We start from the raw sequence: 17085 nt of genomic DNA, 5'->3' as shown, positions 1-17085 counted from the left end.
GCTTATCCATGTAAACGATTAAGGAGACAATCTGAGCAGCCGTCTTAGGTTGTTTGCAGACGATGCTGCCGTTTATCGTCTAGGAAAGTCATCATAAGATAAACCAATTACAAAATGATTTAGGTAAGATATCTGAAGAGCGCGAAAAATGGCAATCGACTCTAAATAATGAAAACTGTGATGTCTTCAACATCAGTGTTAAAAGGAATCCTTTAAACTTCAGTTACACGATAAATCGACCAAATAAAATTAACGGAGTGCACCGGGAAGTTCAAAGAAGGGCAGCACGTTTTGTACTATCGAGAAATAAGGGAGAAAGTGTCACGCAGATGATAAAGGATTTGGCGTGAAAATCATTGAAACACAGGAGTTTTTCGTTGCAGTGGGAGCTTCTCAACTTTCTCCTCCGAATGCGAAAATATTAGTTGACGCCGACGTCAAAGCGAGAAACGATTATAATAATAAAATAAGTGAAATCAGAACTCGCACTAAAACATATAGGTGTTTTTTTCTCCGCGCGCTGTTCGAGAGTGGAATAATAGAGAATTAAGGTCAATGTGGTCCGATGAACCCTCTCTCAGGCATTTGAGCGTGATTTGCAGTGTAGAAATGTAGATGTAGTTATAGTTGCAGAAAAGTGGATGACAACCATTACCGCCTCAGCCAACACACCACAGAATGGTGTGTGCAGCAGACGAACCAGCAACATGGCTTGAATTATCCATCAGGCTTATCTTGGTACCCTACAGCGTCTTGTATCCTAATACCTTCTTACAGCGAAAATGATTGGAGAATAACAAGGAATGCAGCAATATACCTCAAGGCTGGAGGAGGCCTACTTTTTTTTTTTTGTTGATCGGTGGTGGGAGCGTTTGGGCAGGTTGGGCGCAGCAGCTGCTTTGCAGCCAAATTTTGTTGAAACATTTGTATCCTGTATTTTTACGGTTAAGACATTGATATAATATGATTATACCACAATAAAAATAGCTCATTTTTATTTGATGACAGTACATAGATGGCGATGGTGTGCCTGCTACTGAGACAAAAATGATAATGATGACTATGACTGTTGTGATCGTTATGATGATGATGGTGCTGGTGATGATGCATGCAGCAATTCCCTTAATATCAGCTCATAGTAAATGCCATGTACGTAGAAATGAATGAGGGGCAATAGGGCAATGCAGATAAATGTGTCGCAGTGTGTAGGAGTGATGGGATGGTGTATATGTAGGGAAGAGGTATGTGTAAGCAGAGCTAAAAAATGAAGGAGCGATGCTGGGACTTGTGACTTGGAGAAGTAGTGGAATTTTGATCTAATGAAAGAGTACGGGACCAAGGCGTTGGCTGGTACGATGGGTCAAGGCGAATTTCTGGATCAGAAGAGGAAACCAGTTGAAGTTCCTGAGACAGGATATGGCGATTGTGGTCGCGGGGAAGGGGGGGTGGGGTAGGAGACAGTATGTGTTGGTAATGCACATCAGGAGTGCAGGCTTAGTTAGTATTGAGGAGATAACAGTGTTATGATAGGCGAGTATGCAGGATTTATGCAATGTACGAAGATATTCGAGGACTGTGTAGAGAGGCAGAAATGTACTCAGCCGTTAGGAATACATGTATAGGAGGGAAGATACATACGGAAGGCAAGCAGACAGTGTGATGTTCTAGAACATGTATGGAGTGGTAAAATGTTGAGGGTGGGGAGAATGCGGACGACAATTTACGGCTGCATTATAAAAAACGGTCTGCGTTTTGTAGAACCTTTTGCCATCTATAAGCAGTGGAATATCTGCATAAAAACAAATTTTCCACTTCAATTAAGTTTTATTGGCCGAATAATCATCTGTTTTGGAAATCATGTATAAAGGCCACGCTGGAAAGTACGGTGAGGAAGATCCATCATAGAAATGGGTTCCCGGATTTCAGATACGCTAACCTCCGACACAATTCCGCAGCGTTCGCATTTGCGTCTCTCATGCCAGCCGCGAAGTTTCCCGATTTAATCAAGCCCGGTGTCGCCGTACTGGCTGTCATTATGGGCGGCGGGCTTACTGCCTTCCGCGCGGACGGAATGGCGCCATAACTGGCCGCGCCGTTACAATAGTAGCACGCGCCGCCCATTACCGCCACCGACACTCACCTTGATGACGTCATAGCGGGTGGTACGTGGCGCGGCGTGGAGCGGCACGCCCTACTCGCGGCCGACCTGCTGCGCCGGCCGGTAGCCTCCTCGGTATCTAGGAGTTTACAATTAGTTCAAGTACTGTCCGATACAAACTCTCTGACACAGTCACAAATCGCAGTAATTCACCCAAAGTCATTTAGTGAACTTGGAGATGCAGGAGGAGGAGGAGACTAGTATTTAATGTGCCGTCGACAATGAGGTCATTAGAGACGGAGCACAAGCTCAGATTATAGAAGGATGGGGAAGGAAATCGACCGAACCATTTGAAAGGGAAAATCCCGCATTTGCTTGAAGAGATTTAGGGAAATCACGGATAACCTAAATCAGAATGGGTGTTCGCGGGTTTGAACCATCGTCCTCCTGAATGCGAATTCAGAGTGATAACCACTGCGCCACCAAGCTTAGAGAGATATCTGGGGTTCCATAAGGAAGCGTTATTGGCCCACTGCTATTCTGAACACTCTGCCGTCTTAATGTTATTGCAGAAACAACGCACTTCCTCTAACGTGTATCACCTCCTTTATGGCCATTACAAAAAAAGAAGAAGGAAGCTGACGTTTACTCCTAACAAACATGCTTTCTAAATAATCGATTGTAAGTAAGGAACTGAACCGGATAATACTGAATACGACCTTTGTTGGGGAAAGTGACCTCTACTACTGAGACTTAAACCTAACCAAGGCATTTTCCATAATGTACATTACCCGGAGTGGTGGGGGGGGGGGGGGGGGAGGTAGAGGGAGGGATGCTTTGCGCCCACCCAAAGAAAAATTTTAAAAAAGCAAAATTCGTAAACTGTTGTTGAATTATGTTAGCAACACACTTATTAATGAGTTGTTGTGTAAGTAGAATTGAGACCCGCCAGGGTAGCCGAGTGCGCTAACGCGCTGCTTCCTGGACTCGGGTAGACACGCCGGTCCCAGATCGAATCAGCCTGGCGAATTAACGTCGAAGGCCGGTGTGCCGGCCAGTCTTGATGTGGTTTTTAGGCGGTTTTCCACATCCCCATGTTCCGCCTCAGTTACACCCGTCGCAGATATTTGAAACAGGTCCCCACTATTTCGAGATTTACACTAGACGCAGACAGTTTGGGTACACTGATTCCGTCCTGGGGGGTACGGGGTGGCGGCAGGAGGGCCTCCAGAATCACTAACACTAACATTGGCAAATCCGTTGTAACCACGCCGACCCTGCGATCGCTGCAGGACTATGGCTTAAGCGAAAGAAAGAAAGAAAGAATGAAAGAAAGAAAGTGTAAGCAGAATCGAGAACATGAAAATATCTTTTAGTACACTCTTACCGATATCAGCGTTCAATAACGTGTTCTACCGAATACATGACCAATACAAGAAAAATTTCAAAAAACAAAATTTCGTTCATTGTTGTTGGCTTCTATTCACTACATACTTTTTACAGAGATGTTGACGTATAAGTAAGGCTCTGGACGTCGAAACCTTGAATACGACATTCACTGGAGAAAGTGATGTCTGCTATGGCACTTAAACTTTTGGCTTAACTTTAACTGAAAAATTTAAAATGTAGTTGAATACAGTATAAGAATTCATTCAAAACGATATATCTCTTCCAAAACCTTAAAATATAGAGCAAATACTAGGTTAAAATTTTTGCAGAAGGTGGGAGAAAAACTCATTACAACAATAAACATTAAACAAGATTTTAAAATATAACAAAAACTGACTCGATTATAATATTTTCAATCCGGATAATAACCCTCCCTTTGATACTGCAAGGGTTAAAACAAATGCGGTTTTCGTTGCGGTGAGACCTTTTGACGCCGTTTCAATTATCAAATTCTTCCTCCAGACACGTAAACATATTGTTGACTGCACCTAAATAGGATGAAATGACAGTCACAATGAAATATGAGAAATCAGATCTCGTACGGAAAGAATTAGGTGTTCAGTTTTCCTATGTGCTATTCAAGACTGGAACAGTCAGGAAATAGTCTGAACGTTATCCTGTGAACCGTCTGCCAAATACTAAGGTAAGAATTGACGGGCAATCAAGTTGATGAAAACTAAAACGCTTAACACGAACGATCAGTCAACTTGAGCTAATACTGCAGCCTATCAAAATGCTGTTTAATTTCATACTATTTTCGTTTAACACTAAGCAATATCGGCTGATACGAAAAGATATCGTTTCTTGGAGGGACATACGTACTAATTTTATTAAGCGAGATTGCTTCAACGACTGTCTCTGACTATAGCTTACAGATCATAAGTACGAGTCGTGGTTTAAAGTTCTTAGCTCTTGCATAGGTAAGAGTATTATGAGACGGTAGTAACAGTGTATTCATGGTGCGGTGAGGGACATCTAGGATAGACGATCGCCAAGACTGGCACGAAGTATCCCCCGCCACGCAATGAGTAATGACTTGCAGAATATATATGCTGATACAGAGCGAGGTGGAATGATGATATACAAAACATGAGCTTAACAGGTGTCCAGCACTCTGGAAATTTGTATCATGGCATTAATAATGGTAGCTCACCATCCTTTTCCTGTGCACCAAGTTTAGTAAAAAAACATTTAAAAACGCGTTCTACTTGTTAGTAAATGTTTTGCGGTAATGACTTTAATGAAGAGTGGAGGTAAAACTATTAAACATCCGCTGATTTCCTGACATTTTATTCGAATACAACATTAACGAGTCATTTTGATGGTACCTTTTTCGTAGTGCCCAGGAACTGTCACTGAAGTAACTCATGTAGGCCGTGAGCGTACAGCAATTGCGCAAGAACGCGTTAACCGCTTGCGCCATGTGTGCAAATGCTAAGAAGTTTCACTGCTGCAACGGTTCCTTTTGATCGGGTTCGCAGATTATAAACAACACATCGTAGACCCTCAATTAACCGAATTTCAAGGGACCGAGAAATAACGAAGTTTGAATGAACGAGCTTTTTGTAATATATATGACTGCTGAGTTTACTTTTTTCTTGTTATTGCTACCAACGAATGACATCCAAGAAAAAGTTAAAATAATATTGTAGACACTGAATTAGTGATCATGTAATAATTAGTGCGTCATGTAATACAACAAACGATAATCTGAAGAAATGCGTTAACGTACTTTTCTTTAATATGCTGAATGTTAATCACAATTAATGTTTTAGTTTACAAGAATTCTTATCCATTATACAGTTTACTTTTACACATCAATCTGAAAAAAGTAATTAATTGTTATTTCTCGGACCATTGGTCGTATTATTGTAGCACTCTCTGAAAATACCATACCCAGAGCAGCCTGAAATGGCATGGAGACATAAGAAGTGGTAGCAAATCTCTCGAGAACAGCAGTTGCAGCTACGTCTTCATCGGGTGGAGGGAGTGGAAGGGAGGGGGAGAAGGGGTCATATCTTCGTGTTCCTCCTCTGAAGATGACGATAAAGCATGACCATTGTCTTCTGCATCTTCAGCGAAACTGATGACGGGGTCTTCAGTAGGACAGATGCTGTCGTCTGTATGAAGCCATTCTTCTATACTGACGGAAGAAAAGAGTACCAGCCGGTTGTGACCCTTCAGAAGAGCAGCATCTGAATCCGAAGGTGTATCTGCATTACGCGTAAGTTCAAATGTTGTATCCTCTTCAAGTTCAGCGGCGTTATCAGTTGCTGTCCTGGCCTTCTTAAACCAGTCAGTTACAGTGTCTATTTCAGCTTCATACGAAGCAGCAGATAAATTGTGGGTAGCTTGCAGTACATTCCAAAGTGGAACTATTTCTTGCAGTTCGATTCTACAGATGGCAAACTTCACAAATCTGCGTCGGTAATTACGCTTTATCGAAGCTATTATTCCTTGCTTTAAAGGCTGCCGACGGCTCTTTGTGTTAGCTGGTAAGAAAACTTCTATGTTCAGGAGTTCAAGGTCTTCGAGCTGATGTGCAGAGCAGTGGTCCAAAATTAGTAAAATATTTCTCTTCCCCACAACCATTAGTTGCTGAACTTTCTACAGAAGAGAGATATGGTTATAAAAGTTTTACTGTTATTCTCGTAATGGCATGGCCAATTGAACAAGTTATTTTTAAAACAACGTGGATTTTGTATTATACAGTCACTAATGATCTGAACGTCTCAGAACAATGTGTATTACAACAAAAGACCAGTGTCAGTCTATCCTTGCTGTTTTTTCCTCCGGAACTTTTTTCGCCCTTGACAAGTAGTGTATTTTCAGGTATCACGTTACAAGAAACGTGAGCTTTAAGCATAACAAACACATATCTTGGGTAATATAAATGAGCCCGTTTGCCCTACGAGCCTCTCCACAGACACAGTCCCCACTGATTTTATGCCTCATCTGGAAATGCCATGGCCAGAACACTCAATATCAGAAATTTCCTCTTTTTTTCTTGAAGGGGGTTGAATTTCACGATCCTTTTCGTGGAGTGTGGTGCGTATGGTGAACCACTGAAACAGTGAACCCTCCACTTCTTCATGTTTGGATGGCCTCATGACCTAGCTATTACCGCTAAATGAACAGTTTGCCAGACTTGCTTCCAATTTGTCTCTTGAACTTATTATCGACGAGAGAGTAGACTCCGGTATCTGGAAGTGCTCTGCAACTTTGTTTTAACCTTCACTCTACTGTCGACCACATGAAGAATTTGTTGCATTTGATTTAACGTCAGAGCGTTATGCGACCGTTTTTGTTTCCGATATTGCACTGCCTATGTTATTCTGAATACGATGCAAAGTTCTTTTGGACATGCGTGCTTGCACGGATAGCAAAGTGGTAAGGCGACCGCTCGTGATAAACGGGAAATGCGGGTTCGAGTCACTGTCCAGCATAAATTTTCGTTGTCCACGTTCCATTCTACAGCTGATGGTTGTCCATATTCGAAATTGCGAATATATTTCATGTTTTAAATGTGTTTCTGGTTCTGTGGCATATTCGAAGCGATGGAGCGAAAGGAAGAAAAAACACATTGACTGTTCACAAACAGAGGCAGGGAATTTGCTGGACTGTTACGTGTCGCACGTTGTGTGCGGTTTGCTGACTGGCCCCCGTCTTCGTCCGCCCTAGAGTCTTACGCCGTGGAAGTGGCACGTAAGCAAAAGCAAGCGATTGGACCATTGCTGCGAAACTATAGTACAGTACACTATTGACAAAAGTTATGTGAAATACATAACGGAAAATGCAGTAGTGAACAACACTAGATGTTTATATGCTTATTCGGTTTATACGAAGAATAACATATGGAATATATAAGTACAGTGGGAACACCAGATTTTAGATTATAATACGAATTATCCTGAATTCAGTTTAACCGACAGATTTTTGGATGTGATTTGGCAAGGTCCGAACAGCTACTTCGGGTTAACTGAGTTTTCCGTCTGTCCGATTCCGAAACAACGAGAGTCTGTTGTATCAAGTTCAGTCGATCTCTTTCTAGGACATCCTGCCAGTATTTTATTATGTTCTCTGAGCATAACACAACTCATAGGAATTTTGAAAAAAGCGGTCTGATTTACTTACTGTCGTGAGCTTACTGCTAATATTTCATACGTCGTCTTAGCAAGCTGATAGTATGGCAACACATATTCTACAGTCTCTTCTGCTCGCTTGCTCTTTACACTTCGATTTAAATACTAGCAATGCACAAAAACCTACTTCTGCTGATGGCCTCTGCGAAATAAAATTGTATCATATTATCTGCAGGGATTCAAGAGGGTTTCATTGTAACGATGATAACTGTAGCTCTAAATATAAGAGTGAGACGGGCGTCCAGCAATCCACATGACTGACTAAAGCAAACACTTGCAGTATATAATATGACTTTATGAATAATTTCAGAAGAAAAGAAATTTTAGAGAGAAATATCAGTCCTCTACACTGCATATTGATTAAAAGAATCTGTCAGGTGGCATACGAGACGATTGTCGTTACTGAAACTCACGTCGTGTCAAAATTTTGAAAGATCATGTAGAGAAGTTGGAACGTCCAATTTTATTGCCATCACGTGTGCAGTGACTCTCAACTCGGAGGTTTCCGGCCTTAATTCTGGAGGTGGAAGAAATTTTTATCCCTAGTATTTGGCAAGTGAAGTGAGGAGAGGAGACGTGGTGAAGTACAGGTCCTGACCACCAGACTTTGCGCCATTGTCTAAGGTTAAATTCGCGATCACTTTGCATTGTTTCGTTGAGTAATGGCATGTGACGCTGTGGATGGTGATCCGTCGGTCCGTGAGCGGGAGGATCAAAGGTAGCCTTGGGGCTGCTAGGAATAGGAGTAAGCTCTTTGTCAGCACTAGGTTACACACTACCACACTCATTCATCCATAACAACATAGACACATATCCGTGTAAGGACTCCCACAGTCAGCTACACGACACAGATACGCGTTCGGAGGACTGCAACGGCAGACCACCTCCGCTAGCACCTAGCCCATGACGTCAATGTGGGATTCCCACATCTCGCACCGTCGCTCAGTTTCTGAGTATGAGACTGACCTCTTTTATGTGTGCGTCAGATGAAACACAAACGCATTTAGTGAACATAGAAAATTATGTCATTCGTGTAGCTTTCATTGATGATCCAAGCTGCTAAAATTTTCACAACAGGAAGTAATTTCTATTTACTAGCTTTATATTTCTATATTTTTTGCTTTCCAATTTAACCTTTAATTATACAACCTAAATATGTGTCACAAATAACCGTGCTGTTTATTTCGTACATCAGTTTAGAAAATGACAAATCTCACCAAAGTGTTTAACAAAATGACACGGAAACTTCAAACTGTCTTCATCGGATACTTCACATTTATTGAGAACTTAAAAGTAAAATATATAAACATAAAAACCTTAAATTCAATACATATTGAACACTACTCTGTATCTTCACCGTCATCTCTGTTCTCACACTCTGGACAAGTGCTCAATATAGGTACATATTCTTCGCATACTGATGTTTTACATACATTATACTCTGTATGTAATTGATATCACTCCGTTCGTTTGTTTTCCGCAACAGAGGTGTCTTCGTGTTTTTTTGTTTGTTTCTCGTCAAATTTTTGTGGTTGTCTTTTTTATTTCCTTAGGTGAAGTTGACTATTTGAAGGCCAGTTATTCATTTGAGCTATTTCTTCAAGGTGTGGTTAGGAGAAGCGGAATACCATGTTCGGTGAGATTATCTGGATTTCTAACAGCAACACTGTCCCTAAAAACACATTCGTCTTATTATATCAATTAAGGCTTAAAATTCTACCACAAGTAAATGTTGATTCAGAATTGTGTAACAAACAAATCCAAAAAGTATCTAATACATGAAAATAATCGACTAAATATGCTTACATATTTACTCACGTGGTGTATTCTATTAACCAGACAAATCAAATGCACTTACAGAACGAGTTCTGCTTGTGTTTGTAGTAACCAATTCAATAAGTGGTTATGTGGACATGTGTACTGTAGGAAACATTTCTAGATTAAATATCCCTTCTTTTGTAACAATGAATAAGTTTACCCACTGGTGAATGTACTTAAAAGGTAAATGTACAATCTATGCAGAAGGCTCAGTTTTCAGACATGAAATTCAGGACTAATTTTTTCATGCCCATTGACGGGTGCATGGACAAACTGACTCATGTTCAGATGACATACTCGCTGATACTCAACATTGCCTCCCACATTGCTTGCCTAGAGTTGGAGCCCGGAGGTTTCGAAATCGATTGGAATTAAATTGAAAAGCAATAAATACAGCTGTTCGGATATGAAACAAAAAGAGAGTAAAAAGTTATTTATTTTCCACAGTGAAAGTGATATTGACATTTCGGAAGCAGTACCACGTGGGAAAGAAATACTACAAACAGACTTGTAGAACGGCTTACACAGTGTTTGGAAAAGGTGACAATCCCATAACTTTCGAAGAAACGTGACAGACAAGACATAAAAATACATAAACAATGTACTTGGCATTCGTTAAAATTAATTGCATGGAAAGAAGATACATTTCAGTCAGGTGAAAGAAACGGCTAGATCATTTTTAAGACATCATTGTGGAATGGAATTATAAGCTGAATTCGACTTTTTCTGGGCTTCGTAGCTTCTGTTTCAAGTGAGAAACTCAAAACTGAAAGAGCAGTGATATTACTTGTCTCCATATCACCAAATCCATTCTCATCAGTCCTATAGTAAAGTGTCTGATCTTCAACTGAGAAAACAGAAGGGAAAGAGTAAGAGCAACATGTCCAAACCATTGTCGTTCTGCTGATTTCATTGTGCTGTTTGATTATAAGGCCGATACACTTCAAACATTATTAACAGAATAAGTTTGAAATATGTGTGAAAATTAATTACAATAACATTAAAATAATGTACATCAAACAGATCGATAAATACTCTGTCGCCTATTTCCTTCCATGGTAGCCTGGAAATAGTGTCCCAGGATTGGGGAGAAGTGCTCAGAAGCTTGGAATAAATGACTAGATTCAACTTCGAAATAAAAATAAGGATCTTGGGAATTTGGTTTTAATTGTTGCTGTGCAATCTTGCAATATTATCAGTAGAAATCACAAAACTCAATATTTGGAAAAAAAGAACACGGTACAAAATTCACGACCTTCAAAAGTCTTACATGGAGTTAGAATATACAATAAATGTTAATTATGCTCCACATTTCCATAACACAGGATACAGGAAAATTTGAAAAGTCAATGAATTTAAACACTTAAGTCAGGATAACATGATAAAGTGGTTATTGCTTACAGATTAATAAACTATAGGCAAGAAAGATGTAAACGACTTATCTGGTTACAAAAAAATGTGTCTCCAGAAAGTAATAAAACCAGAATATTTGTTTGTAGGTGAAAGCCATAATGTGACTACGGTGGGACAACAGAAATACGTAAAAAAGAGAGTTGACAATACTGAGAAAAATATTAGTACCACACAAAAATAACAGTTAATACAAGGAGTGAAGTAATGAAGATATCTATAAGAAAACTAACCAACTAAACGTAAACACGAGGGAACGCGGTCATATTTTGTGGACACCAGTTTCAGATTAATAACATCAGTCTATATGAGAGTATTCGAATGTGTCAGATGATACAACAAACAGTATTCCATAAATCGGATGTTAATAGTTATTCAGGTTGTTCATTGTGCACCCAAATCGAAAACAAGTCGTTTCATTAACATTTACTGTTTATGACTACAGTTATTCAATTCCACTGGCGACTGCAGTCATGTTTGTAGCTAGTGTAGAAAGATGTCTTGCAAATGGAAACTGGAGGTTACATAATTTTTCTGCATGCAAACAACCTGGGAAGCCAGTGAGAAAACACCAGAAAATTTGTGCACAACCAAACGCTTATCATGATAATATTTGGAACTTACAAAATTAGAGCGTGCCGTTATAAGCCGTCACACCAATGGCAATGGATGCAATACTGTGCAATACAGGGAAATTTATAGTTTAAAATTCAATTTTCATCCATTCCCAAAAGTGGGTCAGTTTATAAAGTTCTTTAAGTGGACCGAATATAAATGAAGAGTAGATGCTTTGTGTTGATATAAAAATTGATCAACGTACAGTTACCTAGAAACGCTGTTGAAGGAGTCACTACACTACACCCTACAGGTCAATGGTGAGAGAAGCTGTTACCGTTGACTGTTGGTCTCGGCCATGAATTATTCTCATTTCTGGAGTCCTGTCTACATCATCAAACAATTTACGGTGTGTGCAGTAGCTTTTATGTTGTTTCTTGCTGCAAGTATGACCTGACGGTGAAGTACTTTCAATAAAACAGATATGGTACTTGGTATTCAGTGCGTCATGTCTCTGGTACCGTAAAAATATGGTCTCTCCCACTTGTCGTGTCTACTAGAGCCATGGATGGCTTATCTGTACTCCTGTCACGTTACAATTGCCAAGTATCGTAAGCATCGATCTACACCACTTGATCTTAAGTTTGAAATGTGGGTGTGCTCCCATGTTATTGAGATGTCGGCACGTAACTGTTAATCATAGATGATCCTAATTAACACCTGTGATATTTCCAGGGAGTATTTTGAGAGATGTATCGTTTTTAGAGGCGCTATGTGAGTAACTCGTAACTAAGGAGAAAACTCCACCCAGAATGCTGTATAACTAGTGTTGCATTAAATAGCATTGTCAAGAATTTATCACTAAGGTAAGACGCTTAAGGAAATTAAAAAAACTCGAGTAATTAAATTTATATTCATCATACTCTTGAAAGATAGAGGTATTATTAACATACCAAATATTCATGTAAGTAAAAACATCAACAGTTCATATTAGCTTTATCTTGTAGATAAGGACAATCATTCTAGTACTTTGTAACTGAGTTTTATGGGTACACAGTGAAGAAAGAGAGAGAAACGTAAGTTCTCGTTTACATAAATTATCATAACTACTGTAAATAGTGTGCTATTCTAAAGTTTCTGTTATGAAAAACTACTTAAAATATTACAGTTAAGCGAAAAACTGTTTTAATTGTAAATTATTTTGCCTAACTCTGAAGATGTGTATGAGGATCAAGTGAAGCAAATTTAGTTAAGAAACAAAATATAATCCAATTCCAAAAGTGGATAATTATTATCGTTCCTGAAAGTCATGATCCAAAATGTATGGAAAACACAGTGCAATAATTTAAACTGAAGAAACCACAGTCCCATCAATATACAAAATGTGTTACAGAATCTTGGCATCAAATATCTATTGGTGAGAGATCCCGTCATGGGAAACGACTTTTGTTAGAAACCAGATTTTGGCTGACACTTCCCAGCGAAGCTACCCGTGCTTTTGTATTGGTTATGCCTCTGAGAAATGACAGGGCATAGGAAATCTGCAGCGTGAGTATGCAGTACCTGTTGCCAGTGATCCAGTAACATGCTCTGAGTGAAAGAGGGACCAAAGAACATTAAAGTTCCTGATTCGTTTCTGAGATATGTTTCTCCGCTAAGAGACACTCGTTCTTAATAAAAATTAAGCAGTCTTGATTGCATAAAAGCATTTATTTAAAAACTAGCTTAGCGCTAGGTGCTTCGCTCGTGTAGAGTATATGTCCTTCAGAGGCTAAATTTGTTTTCTTTTTATTAAATCGAATTTTTGTGTTCTACACAAATTGCCACACCTTCTGAGCTTTTCACGAGAATGAAAACATATGAGTATGGTCTTTTCCGAAAGTACTTCTGATAAAAAAATCCGATTCTGATAGCTGGAGTCTAAAGTTTTTATTAATCCTGTCTTTTGCGTTTCTTTGGAGCTATTTCCATAGCATATTTCATCCCCTAACAAATATTTCTTTATAACTAACCGAGAATAGAAGTACAAATATTTATAAATTTAGCTTTACAACTTTTTAATGTAGCGAAATACTATCTTAAAAATGTTAATTCCCTACTGCGCTGCCTTAACGGCTGAATTTCTAGGTCCACTGAAACGTGTAATTTTTTGTTTCTAACAGAGAAGTCAAATATCAATTCTCATAGATTTAGCTAAAAATCCTTAAATAGTTCTTTGGTGATTATTTACTTAAAAAACTTTTACCCGCTATTTTACCCTATAGTGGTTGAACTTCCAAAAAGGCTGAAACATATATTTTTTTATTTTCTGATGGAGAAACCAAATTCCAATTTTCATAGTTCTAACTTCAAAATTCTCTTAATAGCGACATACTTTCAATAAGCCTTTCGTCCCCTGTTTCACCCCCTTAGGGTTGGAATTTAGAAAAATACCTTCTTAAACGTCGATTATATTATAAGTTCCACACATTCTCCAAATTTCAAGTTTCTATCCTTAGCAGTTTGGTCTGGAAGATGACGTGTCAGTCAATGAGTATGTCAGGGCGTTGACTTTTATGTATAGAGATGGTGATTGGTTCACTAATAAGAGTACATTTAGATATTTAGAGGTATGTATAAACAAGAACTGCAACCTTTATCTAAACGTAACAACAGTACTTAATTGATGATATACACAAATGTACCAGGCGCGGACTTCTACATGGGGCAGGAATCGTATGTAAAAGATACTGATGTCAAATGCTGGATAGCGAGAGGAAGCTACAAGCCAACTAGAGGAGGCCACGCCCCACGTCCTCCGCCCGACGTCAGTAGCAGTCAGTCAGGTACAAGGTCAAAAGAAGCACGTCAGAAGTACTGTACATAAAGCCTTCCCGGCTAGCCACGCGGTATAACCCGCAGCTTCCCGAGCGGGAAGGCGTGCCGGTCCCCGGCACGAATCCACCCGGCAGATTAGCGTCGAGGTCTGGTGTGCCGGCCAGCCAGTGGATGGTTTTTAGGCGGTTTTCCATCTGCCTCGGCGAATGTGGGCTGTTTCCCCTCACTCCGCCTCAGATACACTATGTCGGCGATTGCTGTGAAAACACAGTCTCCACGTACGCATACACCATAATTACTCTACCACGCAAAAATTTGGGGTTACACTCGTCCGGTATGAGACGTTACCGGGGGGTCCACAGAGGGCCGAATGAATCGCCAAGAAGTACAGCTAAGTCGGGTTTACACCCCAAAAGAGTGCTTTTGTGTGCCTGAAATGCTCATACCTGGACAAACTGTGCTTGTCAACAGGAAAAGGATTAATCCACAACATGATAATGCAAGTCAGCAATGTGCAAGACGTAAGTGGAAGAAATAAATGAATTGCGTTGGTTGATATTGCCTCATCAACCATATTTGCCCGACATTGCTCCATCGGATTTCTATTTACTCATATCGCTACAATATTTTCTAAGGTGTAAAAAATGTGAAAATGTGGATAATGTCAAAAATTCCATTCCAGATATTCTTCTCAAAAATAAATTGATTTTTACTAAAGTCTAAGTGTGAACTAACGGAATCTCTGATTTTTAGCATTGCCCTATTTGAAATGGCGCTAATGTTTTATTTACAGAAGAATGAGAAAAGTGGTAGAAGCCAACCTCGGAGACGATCAGTTTGACTCTGCCACTTAACTGAGAAGACAGACTCTGTTCATAACGTTTATAAATTAAGGGAAGCCTTTTGACAATCTGGACTGCAGTTCTAAGAGTCGAAGGCCATGAGAGAGAAGCTGTAGTTGGGAACAAAGTGAAACCTGTTTTCAGCCGCATCCCGGTGGTAATCAGTCTCTATACTGAGTTATCAGAAAAGGAATATAAGGAGAAATTTGGAAAGGGAATTAAAGTTCATAGAGAATAAATAAAAACTTTGAGGTACACCGATAACATAATAATTCTGTCAGAGAAGGAAAATAATTTCTTCGAAGCTATAGCACGAATATAAACAGAAGTGAAGCAAGAGTAAGAGAGTGTAGTCGAGTTAAATCAGGTGACGTTGCTAAAATTTGATTCGGAAACGTAACACTAAAAGCAGCTTTACTTGCATGCCTCAAAGACCACACATTCTTGACGATCTACAGTTGTAAGAAATAATTCGAAATTTATTCGCTGACCTCGAATTCTTTGACATCAGCTCTATTAGATATAGATGTACAACCTATTAGTGATGTATGAACATTCCGGGTTCAAATCCCGGTCCGGCACAAATTTTCGTATGTCACTAATATGCACACCCCATGAACCATGGACCCTGCCGTTGGTGGGGAGGCTTGCGTGCATAAGCGATACAGATGGCCGTACCGTAGGTGCAACCACAACGGAGGGGTATCTGTTGAGAGGCCAGACAAACGTGTGGTTCCTGAAGAGGGGCAGCAGCCTTTTCAGTAGTTGCAGGGGCAACAGTCTGGATGATTGACTGATCTGGCCTTCTAACATTAACCAAAACGGCCTTGCTGTGCTGGTACTGCGAACGGCTGAAAGCAAGGGGAAACTACAGCCGTAACTTTTCCCGAGGACATGCAGCTTTACTGTATGATTAAATGATGATGGCGTCCTCTTGGGTAAAATATTCCGGAGGTAAAATAGTCCCCCATTCGGATCTCCGGGCGGGGACTACTCAAGAGGATGTCGTTATCAGGAGAAAGAAAACTGGCGTTCTACGGATCGGAGCGTGGAATCTCAGATCCCTTAATCGGGCAGGTAGATTAGAAAATTTAAAAAGGGAAATGGATAGGTTAAAGTTAGATATAGTGGGAATTAGTGAAGTTCGGTGGCAGGAGGAACAAGACTTTTGGTCAGGTGATTACAGGGTTATAAATACAAAATCAAAACGGGGTAATGCAGGAGTAGGTTTAATAATGATTAAAAAAATAGGAGTGCGGGTTAGCTACTACAAACAGCATAGTGAACGCATTATTGTGGCCAAGATAGACACAAAGCCCATGCAAACTACAGTAGTACAAGTTTATATGCAACTAGCTCTGCAGATGATGAAGAAATTGAAGAAATGTATGACGAGATAAAAGAAATTATTCAGGTAGTGAAGGGAGACGAAAATTTAATAGTCGTGGGTGACTGGAATTCGTCAGTAGGAAAAGGGAGAGAAGGAAACATAGTAGGTGAATATGGATTGGGTGGAAGAAATGAAAGAGGAAGCCGCCTTGTAGAATTTTGCACAGAGCATAACTTATTCATAGCTAACACTTGGTTCAAGAATCATGAAAGAAGGTTGTATACCTGGAAGAATCCTGGAGATACTAAAAGGTATCAGATAGATTATATAATGGTAAGACAGAGATTTAGGAACCAGGCTTTAAATTGTAAGACATTTCCAGGGTTGGTTATGAGCTGCAGATTGAAACTGAAGAAACTGCAAAAAGGTGGGAATTTAAGGAGATGGGACCTGGATAAACTGAAAGAACCAGGACAGTGTCTTGAAAGGAGGATATAAGATGATCAGCAACAAAAGGAAAACGAGGATAATGGAAAGTAGTCAAATTAAATCGGGTGATGCTGAGGGAATTAGATTAGGAAATGAGACACTTAAAGTAGTAAAGGAGATTTGCAATTTAGGGAG

The sequence above is a fragment of the Schistocerca americana genome, chromosome 7 (assembly GCF_021461395.2).
Source record: "Schistocerca americana isolate TAMUIC-IGC-003095 chromosome 7, iqSchAmer2.1, whole genome shotgun sequence".
Taxonomy (NCBI): domain Eukaryota; kingdom Metazoa; phylum Arthropoda; class Insecta; order Orthoptera; family Acrididae; genus Schistocerca; species Schistocerca americana.
Note: the sequence above shows the minus strand (reverse complement) of the source record.